Below are 13,387 nucleotides of genomic sequence, written 5' to 3' on the forward strand. Positions count from 1 at the left end.
AGCAACACTATTCATATTATCCAAAAGGTGAAAACAGCCCAAATGACCATCAACTTATGAATGGGTAAACAAAAAGTGGTATATTGATACAATGGAATACTGTTCAATCATAAAAGGAATGAAGTAGTGATACATGCTATAACATGGATGAACTCTGAAAACATTATGCTAAGTGAAAGAAGTCAGACACAAGAGGCCACACTTTTTATGGTTCCATTTATATGAAATGTCCAGAAGAGGCAAGTCCATAGAGACAGAAATTAGATTAGTAGATTGCCAGCTGAAAAATTCCAATGGCATTTTTCACAGAGATAGAAAAAGCAACCGTAAAATTTGTATGGAACTGCAAAAGACCCCGAATAGCCAAAGCAATCTTGAGAGAGAAGAATAAAACTGGAGGCATCACATTTCCTGATTTCAAACTATACTACAAAGCTATGGTAATCAAAATAGTATGGTACTGATATAAAAATAGACACACAGACTAATAGAACAGGATTAAGAGCCCAGAAATAAATCCCTGCATATACTGTCAACTAGTATTTTACAAGGGAGCCAAGAAATTGACAAGTGCTGTTGAGAAACTGAATAACCACATTCAGAAGAATAAAATTGGATCCCTATCTTATACCACTCACAAAAATTAACTCAAAATGGATTAAAGACTTAAACATAAGACCTGAAACCATAAACTCCTAGAAGAAAACATAGGGTCAAAACTCCTTGACATTGGTCTTCACACAATTTTTTGGATATGACACCAAAAGCACAAGCAACAAAAGCAAAACTTAAGAAGCAGAACTACATCTAACTAAAAACCTTCTGTACAGCAAAAGAAACAATCAATAAAATGGAAAGACAACTTACAGAAAGTGAGAAAATATTTGCAAATCATATATGTGATAAGGAGTTAACATCCAAATTATATAAAGAACTCACACAACTCAATAGCAAAAAAACAATCTGGTTGACAAATAGGCAGAGGACCTGAATGCACACTTTTCCAAAGAAGACATACAGATGGCCAACAGACACATGAAAAGACGCTCAACATCACTAATCATCAGGGAAATGCAAATCAAAACCACAGTGAGATACCACCTCACACCTGTCAGAATGGCTATCACCAAAAACAAGAGATAAGAAGTGTTGGCGAGGATGTGGAAAAAAAGGAACCCTCGTGCACTCTTGATGGGAATCTAAATTGGTACAGGCACTAAGGAAAACAGTATGGAGGTTCACCAAAATTTTTTAAATAGAATTACCATATGATCCAGCCATCCCACTTCTGGGTATATATATAAAGGAAATGAAAACAGGATCTCAAAGGGATAGCTGCACTCTCATGTTCATTGCAGCATTATTCACAACCTACTCAAGGCCTCATTAATTAGAAAGGGGCAGAATTGGGAAATGGACCCCTATGTGTACAGAGCATAGGGTGTGTGTGTGTGTGTGTGTGTGTGTGTGTGTGTGTGTGTGTGTGTGTCTGACTCTAAAGCCTATGCCGGTAGCCTCTAATGCTACCTCTCCACTTCAAAATGGTTATGAGTTGTTGTTATTGTTGTTTATAATTAAATTATTTTAAAATAGGTAATGCATGCATATGGTACACAATGTGAAAAGTAAAAAGAAACAGAGAAACAGTGAAAAATAAGTATAAAATAGTCTCCTTCTCACTCTTGTCCCCCAGCCACCCAGGAGACAACCACTGTTAACAGTTGCTTTTCAAATTAAAAAAAAATTTTATTTTCACAAAAGTGGTTTGCCCCTGCATCATTTCATAGCCCATGTAACCCTGAGCCATGTTATTATGGATTCCTACTCTAATTTTTAAATTTTTCTGTGTAAAACATTCTTCAAAATTGATCCCATAGAAAACATGATAAAAACAGCTCATGGTGCATTGCAAATGCTAATGCTTTTCAGACATTAATTGTTCAGTTTAGCTAATCAAGCTTAGTGACACAGCATATTCTAATTCTTTTATATTTTCTATTTCAATGACGTAACTTCTTTTTACAATAAGATGGAACATCTGTCTGATGAAAAATGGGCCATTATTATTCATCTGAAGCCACGAAGGCAGTTTCAGGGGAGATTTACATTTATTTCCTCTACAGTGCCTAGCATAATGCATTAAATATAGTAAAAAACAAAAACAAGACAAAATTTTTTAAAAACACAATAAATATGTTGAATGAGTAACTAAATAATGAAGAGAATAGTACATGGTTTGTTGACTAGTTCTTGCTTGCAATATCCCTTGCATGACAATCCAGTATAATGACTTTAGCACAATGGCACTTTGTTGCCAAAGTTATTCAATTTCAGATTCATCTGAGTCTTGAACTTGAAGCAACAAATATCTGAAATATTGTCAAGGACATTGCTTTCTTACATAAATATATTAAAGCATTCACCTCAGGAAAGACCACCCATTCTAGTTCCCTTGAAAAGAGTTATAGAAAAAGCAGATGGCTGTATTCAAGGTGGTAAGGGGGAGGGGAGTGCATTGTCCTTATTTTAAATAAGTCAAAAACTGCGGTACATGTATTTGATGTGTAAACTTATAATGTTCAGTCTTTTCAATATTACCTTTTTCCCTGGAGTTTAGGAAAAAACAAGCCACATGTAGATAAAAGATTATGAGCCTACTGAATATATCATCTATCACTGCATTGAATTGTTTATGGCATTATACTCAGTCATAGAGCATTTGTTCTCATTTTGTCACTAATTAGTATATAATATAACTGAATTTACTATGTATAAGTTTCATTATAGGACTTCCACTATTGTGACACACTCTAGCATCAAGGACATGGGAATTTTACAACAAAAGAAAATTAAAGTACCACATAACAGTTAAGATATAATCCACTACTTTTTCCTTAAAAAAAAAAAAACTTGTCCTTCAGAACATATCAAGGAAAGAATTTTTTTTAATGGAACTTGCTATGGACTGAATTGTGTCCCCCAAAATTCATATGTTGAAACCCTAATCCCTAATGTGACAGTATTTGGAAATGGGGCCTTTAGGGAGTGATAAGGTTTACATGAGGTCATGAGGGTGCGGTCTTCATGATGGCATCAGTGCCCTTATAAGGAGAGACACCAAAAAGTTCTCTCTCTCTCTCTCTCTTTTCCCTTGCCATGTGAGGACACAGCAAGAAGGCAGCTAGCAGCAACCAGGAAGAGAGTGCTCACCAGGACCCGACCCTGTTGATGCCCTGATCTTGGGCTTCCCAGTCTCCAGAACCGTGAGAAAATAAATGTTTGTTGTTTAAGCCACTCAGTCTATGGTATTTTGTTATGGCAGCCCAAGCTGACTAAGAAAAAACATATTAAAGAATTTGGAGATAAAACCTTAAGCAAGTCAGCACCTTATCAGTGAGGTATTATGGGAAGAGCACTGGACGGGATGTAAGGGGTGCGTTCGGTTATATACAGCCTGGGCTTCATGACTGACTTCTTGTGTGACCTTGAACATGCTGGTTCCACATCTCTATAATTAGGGGACTGGATGAGCTCCCATTATGGCCACTGTGCAGCACCACCCCGACTCCCACTCTGACCATGACCGTGCCTGGGGACTATAGTCACTAATGACACTGCAGTAACTAGGTGAGACATGAAGAAATAATCACTGAAGGCAAGGACGAAGAGAATAACACAATGTAGTGTATAAATTGCCACTCTAACATGATACATAAGGCAAGATGCATAACTGAGATGAGCATTTATGAAACCTGCTTCAAAAACAAAGATCAAAATGGAATACCGCAGCACCATCGCCATCTCTTTGTACTAGGGTTTAAGATGTACAGAAAGATGAAAAGAATGCAGATACACCAGAAAAAGAATGCTGAAGCCACAGAAAATACAGTGGTCATTCAACTCCTTTCCACTCTTCATTATCGTGTAAAATGATTTTTCCAAGATAAAGTATAAGAAAGGGGCTTCCCTGGTGGCACAGTGGTTAAGAATCTGCCTGCCAATGCAGGGGACACGGATTCGAGCCCTGGTCCAGGAAGATCCCACATGCTGCGGAGCAACTAAGTCCGTGCGCCACAACTATGGAGCCTGTGCTCTAGAGCTCACGAGCCACAACTGCTGAAGCCCACGTGCCACAACTACTGAAGCCCACATGCATAGAGCCCACGCTCTGCAACAAGAGAAGCCACTGCAATGAGAAGCCCATGCACTGCAACAAAGAGTAGCTCCCACTCACCACAACTAGAGAAAGCCTGTGTGCAGCAACGAAGACCCAACTCAGCCAAAAATAAATAAATAAATAAATAAATAACGTTATTTAAAAAAAAAGTATAAGAAAGAGTATAATTGCGTAGAGAAAAGAGAATGTGAGATATCAACCCAGGACACGGTAGTGCCGTCAGCAAAAAATTTGTCTTCCACTTAATACCTCTAAATGCTGAGGAAGTAAAGGACAGAAGAGTTACTGGAGCAACTGGATTTAGTCCACTTTACAAATACTTTATAGTAACTAACACACAACTACATTTTGCTAGGTCAGCTAAAATTCCCCATGCAATTTCTGAATTTTTAATTTTACAGCTTTTTAATTTCTACATTTAACACACCAACTTACTGGAATAATAACAGTTGCAATGCTTACTCATATACATCTTAGCAGATACGTATCCAGCAGAGGTTCCCAGAAGGACCCATAACAGAATAGCACTGGTCATTAAAGCACCTCGATTGGCAGGGGAAAGGAAACCAAGACAGGCCAGAACTAAAGGCACAAAAGAGAAATATCAAACCAGTGACAATAATGGCCTCAAAAGCACATAGGACTTTATAATAAAGACAACCTTATGAAGATATTTTTATGAAACAGCATACAAGGAAATTCTCTGATGTTATTCTCTTAGCTAATTTTTTTGACAATTTTTTCTTAATGAAAAAGTCTGATTTTCCATACAAGGCAAATGATATGTTTTCAATTTAGCCTTTAATCTCACTGTTTAAATCAAAATTAAACAAAAGATCTTCCCCTTCCCTACTCCAGTAGTCACTGCATAAACAGCAAATCATTTTTCCCACAAAAATTTCCTTCTGTTTCCTTTTATTCAAGGTAAGGGGGAAAAAACCAAAGGGAGACTTGGTCTCAGGAAAATATAACCTTAAGAGCTAAATTTTGAAATTATCACTGACATCTGAAACAGCTAATAAGCCATTTATTTACAGCAGCTTTGTTTGTGAAAATCAGCACTCTGGTTATCAAAAACTGACAAACTCCATTTTTAGTTGCTAAATGAAGGCAGCCAGAGTTCCTCAGCCACTGTAAGCCTACTAACGATGCCATTGCGCTTATACATTTAAAGACCAGCACTCAGGCTTGCCATAGCATTTCAAAATGCTAGTCTTTGAATTATAACTCCCTGAGTTCATTTAAAATATGATTCTACCCACATGCTGATTTTCAAGAACGCATCTACCTTGCAAAGCAAGGAACAAGTGTATTGGACATTACAATAAATTACTCAAAACTGAAGAAGCTATGAAAGTTCCTTGATATAGGAACATATTCAGACTCATATCCTTAATTTGAGAAGAAAGAAATATAAGTACTATAAAGCACACATTTCCTTAAACTTAAGGGTAGAATTTTCAAAGTTCTTTTGTACACATGAATCAAAGTTTAACATATGTTAGCAGCTCACTAAGAATGTTGAAGAAGACACATATTGATCTGAGATTACTCACATAAAGTAATAAATGTCATAATCAAAACTTGTGTTCTTGACCCAGGAAAACTGACAGCAACATTCCACTCCTTGGAGGTCTGAATACATCCCCATGAACCAGCTTCCAACCAAATTCCTTCTGGGCATCTTCCTGCATATGAGAAAGTCTTTAATAAACACGGGAGTTACTAGGACAGAAAGTTACAAGAGCTCTGAAAGTTAGAGAAAAATGAATTTTCCTCTAGAGACAGACTAGCTGGAAACCAATGGCTCATTTTGGATACAGTAGGTCTCTGGCAGGTATGTGACCCTGCCATACAAATGAGCTATTCCCTTACCTTAAGTTTTGCATTGGAGGGAGTGTGTTAATTATATAAAGGACACAACTGGCTTGATTTTCATGAAGAAAGCAACACGATTTAACATACATAAAAGATTCAACCAAGGGACTTCCTGGTGGCACAGTGGTTAAGAATCCGCCTGTCAATGCAGGGGACAAGGGTTCAATGCCTGGTCCGGGAAGATCCCACATGCTGCGGAGCAACTAAGCCCGTGTGCCACAACTACTGAAGCCTGCGTGCCTAGAGCCCGTGCTTCACAACAAGAGAAGCCACCACAGTGAGAAGCCCGCGCACTGCAACAAAGACCAACGCAGCCAAAAATAAATAAATAAACTTTAAAAAAAAGATTCAACCAATTCTATAGAAATTAAACGTTCATCAATACACAAATGATTACAAGAGTCAAAACAGTATAAATCGATAAAACTAAATTTACCCTAAATTGTAGTATTTTGCAGTGTTTCATATACTTATCTCATGTTGCAAATTAATGAAAATCTTAAATAATGATATTTTGAAAGGTCAGAAATATGAAAAGGAATATAACCAAAGAGTTGATAGCAAATAACTCTCTAATAAACTTACCTGTACTTTTTAAGAATCAACACAACACTCTGTACTTTGATTCAGCATAATATGCAAAATTACTAGACATCAAAATGCATTGTATTCAAGGTGTTATACTCTAAGTAGAAATATAACATTGAGAACTGGGCAAAGCAGGCACTCAATTATTTGCTGAATCAAATATGTGCATTTTTACTTACAGGAAAACTCATCTAATTATATCTGATAATATCTTTATGGAGAGTCCTTAATATGATCATAGCCACCATTCCAGATAAGAAGACAGCAATAACAATGGAATTCATAATACTAGAAAACATAAAGAAGGAAAAAGAGAAGTTAAATCTCAAGTTTCTTATTTGAATACTAAAAAGAAAATGTGTGCACACGTAAAAGAAAGACATTCAAATTATCATTATGTCGATCAGTTTTCTAAGGTTAAATGTGGATCAAAGGCTGAATACATCAATATATTAAATGAACTTAAAGCTCTATCACAAGGGGCTTCCCTGGTGGCGCAGTGGTTAAGAATCCGCCTGCCAATGCAGGAGACACGGGTTCGAGCCCTGGTCCGGGAAGATTCCCACATGCCACGGAGCAACAAGCCCATGCACCACAACTACTGAGCCTGTGCTCTAGAGCCCGTGAGTCACAACTACTGACGCCCGTGTGCCTAGAGTCCGTGCTCCGCAACAAGAGAAGCCACCGCAATGAGAAGCCTGCGCACCGCAACGAAGAGTAGCCCCTGCTCGCCGCAACTAGAGAAAGCCCGCGAACAGCAACGAAGACCCAACGCAGCCAAAAACAAATACATTTTTTTTTTTTTAAACAAAACTCTATCAGGGCTTCCCTGGTGGCGCAGTGGTTGAGAGTCCGCCTGCCGATGCAGGGGACGCAGGTTCGTGCCCTGGTCCGGGAAGATCCCACATGCCACGGAGCGGCTGGGCCCGTGAGCCATGGCCGCTGAGCCTGCGCGTCCGGAGCCTGTGCTCCGCAACGGGAGAGGCCACAACAGTGAGAGGCCTGCGTACCGCAAAAAAAAAAAAAAAAAAAAAAACAGCTCTATCACAAATGTGCATTACAAATAAATCAGTAGAAGCAACACTATTCTTAAGGTTATTTTAGAACTTTGTAAGAGTACATTCCCAAAAAGAAACAAGGGGAAATGAATAAGATCAGGAACACAGACGTAGTTCCAGAACATGAAACTGAGAATGGAAGTTCAGGAATCAATGTTGAATTGATGACTGACTGACTGACTTCTTAGCTGATGGACTAAGGCTTTTAACTCTATCAAGTCTTTATCAAGCTTCAGGGTAAAGACCCCATGGACCACTTACCTACCATCTCTTACATACTGTTTCCAAAACTGAATCTTAAAATCTATGCCCAAATCAAAATCAAGACCTTCTGCCATCCCACTGCCCAGACAAACCCAGACACATCAAAAAAGTTTCACCAGAATCTATGAAAAGGCCAGCACTCTTTTAGAAAAATGCCATTAAGATAATGTCTAAAATATCTGTTAAATGTCATAAGTAAATTAGCTTGAGACAGAAACTAAAGTACATTTATTGTTACATTATAAATATTAATACTACTAGAGATTAGCCCCACAATCTATCTGGATGCCCTTCGCTTTCACAACCCCTTTAAAGAAAGCATTTAAATAAATTTTATCCAGGGACTTCCCTGGTGGTCCAGCAGTAAAGAATCCGCCTTACAATGCAGGGGATGTGGGTTCCATCCCTGGTCAGGGAACTAAGGTCCCACATGTCGTGGAGCAACTAAGCCCACGTACCACAACTACTGAGCTCGTGCGCCTCAACTAGAGAGCCTGTGTGCCGCAAACTACAGAGCCTATGCACTCTGGAGCCCATGCACCACAACTAAAGAAGAGAAAACCCGCACGCCGCAACTAGACAGAAGACCACAACAAAAGATCCCGCATGCCTCAATGAAGATCCCACGTGCCACAACCAAGACACAATGCAGCCAATAATAAATAAAATAAATGATGAGTAAATCTTTAAAGAAATAATAAGTAAATAAAGGTTATCTGAAGAGAGTTCTGGGTGGTGTGACAAAATGGGACCTGGACTATTGCCCAAACAGAAGATTTTCTAGAAAAGCTACAATATGATAATAATAATGAGGAGGACAAGGAGGTAGAGGAGAAGGAAGAATAAGGATAGAAACAGGAGGAGAAGGGGGTGCTATTCTCACTTTAAAGGCAATAGCACTGTAAATCAACTATACTTCAATAAAATAAAATTTTTTAAAAATAAAGGCAATGGCATATAAGGAAAATCATCACCTCAGAAGACCATACTCATAGAATCACACCTTTCCTTACTTTCATCTTTACCTTTACAGTCTTCTTCCATCCAAAACTGGTTTATTATAGGATATGAGGATAACGGGAAAAAAATGCTACATACACAGGTTCACCTATTTCTCGTCGGCTTCTCTGATCAGTCTCCTAAGTTACTAACCGAAGATCCTACTCTCGTTGTCAGCGCTTTATGACAGCCCCAATCATCACGTTCTCAGTTGGTCCATCCTTCGATTTCATGTTGAAACTACTCCTTCCACAGTCATGAAGGACTCCTAACTCTGTGGTCTGTCCTGTTGAAGATTCCTGAGGAATCAAGTCCCTTCACTCTGAATCCACTAGAATATAAGCTTCCTGCGAGCAGAAGCCTGTTGGCCTTATGCACCGCCATGTCTGAGAGCCTCTCCTAGTGCTTGGCACCCTAATAGGGATGAAAAAGAATATGTGGAGAATGAATCCACCTTCACTCACAGACATTATCTCAACACAGTCCTCTCGTCTATATGACCTGCCTTGACCACTTGCAATGTTTTGGTTTCTCAATCTTTTCATCTTTCTCTGCTCTCTTCCCAGTCTTTCATGACATCCTGACTTTCCTCCACCCCAGCTGGTTACTGCTTTCTCTTACACTCTAGTTTGCTCAGACTTTGACCCCACAAATGAAAGCGTCTCTCCTGTTTTCATTCCATCTTTTGCACAGTGTCCACTGCCACAGCCCTATCCTGCCTACTTCCCAGCATGGACTACTCTTTACGTGCAGACATCTTATCTCTAGGACATCTCAGCCTTCTCCTTCCCCTCAGCATAAACATTAGTATATTTAAAACAGATTTTCCTTTTTTCTTTCTCTTTGCATATGTGGAGAGGTGGGGGAGAGGAAGGAGAAGGGAAATTAGCCACAGAGAAGAAAAAATGTCACTCAAGATCATCTTGGATGGGGGTGGGGGGAGGGGGAACTGGATGAAGGTGGTCAAAAGGTACAAACTTGCAGTTGTAAGATGAAGTACTAGGGATATAATGTACAACATGGTTAATATAATTAACACTGCTGTACGTTATGTATGAAAGTTGTTAAACAGTAAATCCTAAGAGTTTTCATCACGAGGAAAAAATCTTTTTTTATTTCTTTAATTTTGTATCTATAGGAGATGATAGATGTTCACTAAACTTACTGTGGTCATCCATGTAAGTCAAATCATACAGTACTTTAATCTCATACAGTACCGTATGTCAATTATATCTCAATAAAACTAAAAGGAAAAAAAGATCATCTCTGGTGACAAAATAATTTTTAAAATACATATAGGTATGTATGTGTGTGTGTGTTTGTATACATTTCCTACCGGGAAGCTACTTATTCTTTATTTCATAAAGTGCTTACCTAAACCACTGAATGCTGGTATGAGACATGGACTCCAAAATATAATCCCATCTAGAACCCCACTTGATATGTTTGTTTTCCTAAAAACAAAAATACAAAATCACATGACCAAACTTTAACTGACTTTTTACTGGTTATAATCCTAAAACAGAAAGTTATTGTGCCTGTACTTTCTCTATTTCTTTACTGCTAACTTCATGGAATCATGCAATCTAGCCTGATATTTTTATCATTTTTTTATTTACTGATATTCTACCTCATTTCAGAAAGGGACTAGGAAAAAAATAATTTTAGCTTACTGCTGTTCACCAGAAATAGCACCTTTTCGCTACTATTTTTCTGTAACCCTAAATCCACCCCATACTTCATTTCCTTTTGTCCAGACCACATTTTCATCTTAATTGCAACTTCATACCATGCTTACAAAGGTGTACGTAATGTCACTGTACTTTTGTTTGTAAATTTAAAAACGTAGAAACAACCAAAAATTCCCATCAGAATGGGAATAAATAAACTGTGGTAATCCATGCTAAGGAATACTACGTAACCATTAAAAGGTATGATGTGCATCTATAGGTGACAATATGTCTATGAAATAGCATTAAGCGAAAAAAGAAAGGTGAAAAGTATATGGTAAGACAAGTTATGTACAGCAAGATTCCATTCCCCCCACAAAATTATATTCATATTTTGTAGATGCAGACATTTTTCTGGAAGAAAAAATAATGGTTATACTTTTGGAGCGAGAGACTAGAAATTGGGGGGAGGGTACTAAAGGAAGGGAGAATTTTACTTATACATTTTCTATATGGTTTGCAGTCTTCACCACATACAAGTATTATCAATATTATTATTTAAATTGAACTCAACATTTGAACTAAAAGACAACTTGCATCACTGCAACACACAAAATCCACCTCCTGCAAATAGGTTTATTATTAGGGTATTTTGTTTAATTAGAAAACAGTATTCAATTTCAGTCATTATTTATTATAGAATATTTTAATATTTTACATTTTTGTATGTTAAGCATTTTGAAATATTTTAGCAATGAATTTATAAAAGTTGTTTTAATACTGTAGTGCTCAGTACAGAACAAAACACAAGAAAATATAATCACCAGCTGTTTCTGCTGGTGTGCAGTCAAACTCAACCTTTCAATAGCTTTCTTACAAAATATCCCCAATAAATGATCTTAAATGATAATCCCCAGTAAACATTTAAACCATTAATGCAGTATTATTACCCCCTTAAATTAATGGCATGCTCTTAGAAAAAGGAAAACACTGGTACAAGTTTACCAAGTTATGTTTGAAATGACTTATTATTTAAAATTAGGTATCTTTAAGTGTTTTTTCTGAAGTTTGGGGGTGGGTATGAAGCAAGCCAATATACACTGCTTTAAAAAAACCTGAAATGATGGGTTTTAATTGAACAATGGATTTTAGTTGATACCTGATGACCTGGTGATCGTGGTTAACATTATCCATGAAAGGTCAGGTTGACATTATGTGTCTACTGATGTGAGCTATCACTTTTGTGGTCTTCCTGTCGAGAACCCATGGCCTGAGCCTGGTCATGAAGAACCATCAGACAGACCCAGGTTGATGGTCATCCTACAGACTGTAAGGTCTGTACTCTTCAAAAATTTTAAGAGGGACTTCCCTGGTGGCGCAGTGGTTAAGAATCTGCCTGCCAATGCAGGGGACATGAGTTCGAGCCCTGGTCCGGGAAGATCCCACATGCCGTGGAGCAACTAAGCCCGTGCACCACACTACTGAGCCTACGCTCTAGAGCCCGTGAGCCACAACTACTGAGTCCACATGCCACAGCTACTGAAGCCTGTGCTCTAGAGCCCTTGAGCCACAACTACTGAGCCTTCGTGCCACAACTACTGAAGCCTGTGCGCCTAGAGCCTGTGCTCCGCAACAAGAGAAGCCACCACAATGAGAAGCCCGCACACCGCAATGATGAGTAGCCTCCTTTCGCCACAACTAGAGAAAGCCCACACACAGCAATGAAGATCCAACACAGCCAAAAATAAATAAATAAATATTTTTAAAAAAATATTTCAAGAATATGAAACACAAGGAAAGACTAAAGAACTGGCCCAGTTTGGAGGAGATCAAAAACTAAACATAACATGTAATCCTGGATAGGATAGTGAACCAGAAAGGAGAAGAGTGACATTGTTGGCCAGCTGGTGAAATCTGAATGGATGAATGTGAATCAGATGGTAATGTAATGCCAATATTGATTCCTGGTTTGCACGGTTGTATGCTAGTTATATAGGAGGGTGACCTTGTTTTAGGGAAAGATACTCTGGAGGGTATAGGGGTAATGAGACAACATCTAGCTCTCAAAAGATTCACAGAAAGACTAATGATAATGGACACACACAAAGAAGAGTGAACAATGGAGCAAATGAAGTAAAATGTTAACAATTGGGATGTCTGGTTAACAGAACTACGGGAGTTCTTTGTGTTATTCTAGCAATTTTTCTGTAGTATGAAATTGTTTTGAAATAAACTATTTTTTTAAAACCTATAAGAAACTCTGAATTTATAGAACTGACAAATCCAGGGATAAATACTCATTGTATGAAAGGATTCATCTTAGCCATTTTATTAAAATATTGTTCCTATACTAAAATGTGACTTAATTTTTCAAAATTTGAATTGCATGCATCTCTTCACCAGACTGTCCATCACCTTAAGCAAGTAAACTCATATTAAGCCTTTTAAAAAGGAGTGAAGGGGCTTCCCTGGTGGCACAGTAGTTAACAATCCGCCTGCCAATTCAGGGGACACGGTTCGAGCCCTGGTCCGGGAAGATCCCACATGCTGCGAAGCAGCTAAGCCCGTGCACCACAACTACTGAGCCTGCATTCTAGAGCCCAGAAGCCACAACTACTGAGCCCATGCACCACAACTAATGAAGCTTGCGTGCCTAGAGCCTGTGCTCCACAACAAGAGAAGCCACCACAATGAGAAGCCTGCACACCACAACGAAGAGTAGCCCCCACTCACCGCCAACCAGAGAAAGCCCA

The 13,387-nt window shown here is 38.4% G+C and overlaps 1 pseudogene; it reads right to left on the minus strand.

Annotated features, from left to right (window-relative positions):
* The window catches only part of LOC113612526 (transmembrane 9 superfamily member 2-like), a 72,720-nt pseudogene that overhangs the window by 15,863 nt on the left and 43,470 nt on the right, over window positions 1–13,387 (minus strand).

Source organism: Aethalodelphis obliquidens, unplaced genomic scaffold (genome assembly GCF_003676395.1).
Source record: "Aethalodelphis obliquidens isolate GAN/ISIS:26980383/991018 unplaced genomic scaffold, ASM367639v1 scaffold78, whole genome shotgun sequence".
NCBI lineage: Eukaryota > Metazoa > Chordata > Mammalia > Artiodactyla > Delphinidae > Aethalodelphis > Aethalodelphis obliquidens.